Source organism: Tachyglossus aculeatus, chromosome 11, assembly GCF_015852505.1.
Source record: "Tachyglossus aculeatus isolate mTacAcu1 chromosome 11, mTacAcu1.pri, whole genome shotgun sequence".
NCBI classification, from domain to species: domain Eukaryota; kingdom Metazoa; phylum Chordata; class Mammalia; order Monotremata; family Tachyglossidae; genus Tachyglossus; species Tachyglossus aculeatus.
In genome coordinates this window covers 43,903,708-43,905,456 of record NC_052076.1, presented here as the reverse complement: position 1 = coordinate 43,905,456, position 1,749 = coordinate 43,903,708, and the positions used below count along the sequence as shown (strand labels likewise).

General features: G+C 42.6%; 1 non-coding gene across 1 annotated transcript; it reads right to left on the bottom strand.

Moving 5' to 3' along the window:
• Positions 1-415: 415 nt before the first annotated feature.
• On the bottom strand, positions 416-553 carry LOC119935251. The gene has a single exon (XR_005453138.1). It is a non-coding gene; the product is annotated as a small nucleolar RNA SNORA7 (small nucleolar RNA).
• Positions 554-1,749: the final 1,196 nt, after the last annotated feature.

Genomic DNA, 1,749 nt, shown 5'->3' with positions numbered 1-1,749 from the left:
AAAAACATCTTTCTATGGATATGTTAGTCTTATTAATTCATTCTTTTGACTTGTACTTCCCAAGCGTTTAGTAAAGTGCTCTGCACACAGAAAGCGATCAATAAATACGATTGAATAAATGAATCCTTTCAGATAGTCATTCATTCATTTTGTCATCAGTTCTATTACAATTGGCTGCCGAGGCCACTGAGTGTTTCATTGTCTTATGAGGTCGAGTCATCTCCGACACGTAGCGACGGCATGGACACATCTCTCCCGGATCGCCCAACCTCCATCTGCAATCGTTCTGGTGTATCCATAGAGTTTTCTTGGTGAAAATATGGAAGTGGTTTACCTTTGTCTCCAACACAGTAAACTCGAGTCTCTGCCCTCGACTCTCTCCCATGCTGCTACTGCCCAGCACAGGTGACTTTTGACTTGTAGCAGATTGTCTTTCACTCGCTAGACACTCCTCAAGCTAGGAATGGAATGGATATGCCTCTGCTTAACTCTCCCTCCCATAGTCAAGGCTGGTAGAGTACTGGAAACTCTCCAGGTGTGACCCTGAGAGGGGAATGAGTGTTTCCAGTAATTTAGAAATGGCATACTCACCACTTTAAAAGCAGAGAAGCCTACTGATATTTTTTCTTCCCATAAAGTTTGTGCAAATGAGAAATCTGTGTACTTGAATAGAAGGATCTGTAGTATCATCCCACATTCAGATATCAAAACACCACCAGTGGGTATTTCTGACAGGTAGTGCTTCCAAAGAGACCACCAACTTGGTTCCAGTGATTCACTTACTTTGATTCTGATTGATTATCTCAATTCCATTAGACCCGTAGACTGGGTAAATGACAATGACTTTCACTCCTGGATTGCTAGTTCCAATGTACCTCCAGCCAGCTGAAGCCATACCTCATTACTCTCACTGACTTCAGACCTCACTGAAGCAGCTTGACATAGTGGATAGAGCACGGGCCTAGGAGTCAGAAGGGCATGGGTTCTAATCCCAGCTGCACCACTTGTCTGCTGTGTGACACTGGGAAAGCCATTTTACTTCTCCCTGCCTCAATTACCTCATCTGTAAACTGGAGATTGAGACTGTAAGCTCCATGTGGGACAGGGACTGCATCCAACCCAATTTTCTTGAATTCACACCAGTGCTTAGTACAGTGCCTGGCACATAATAAGTGCCTAGCAAATACCACATTTATCCAGGTAGCAGCAGGTGCTAGAAACATCAAATATGACACTAAAACAAGTGTGTACAATGTGGCCAAGACCGTGGATCCTGCCCTGGCCTTTTCAGTCACATACACAAACACACACACACACACACACACACACACACACTAATGTCAAGATCATGATGTACATCTCTGTTATTTATTTCATCATCTGTCTCCCTTTCTAGACTGTGAGCTCCTTGTGGGCAGGAAAATGCCTACTCACTCTGTTAAAATGTGCTCTCCTTAGCACTTAGTAGTGTTCTGCACACAATAAGTGCTCAATACTACTGATTGATAACTTTCTGTGAATATGAAGGACTATGCTATATATAGTATACAATATGTACTATATCCTTCAGATATATACAAATATGTGTGTACATATACACACACACACACACACACACACACACACACACACACACACACATATATATATATATACAGTAGCCTAGTCGTGTGATATGTACTGGAATTCTCAGTCTTGGCCCACTAGATTCCATCATCACAACCGTTGCTAACTGGACTCTTGATTGGC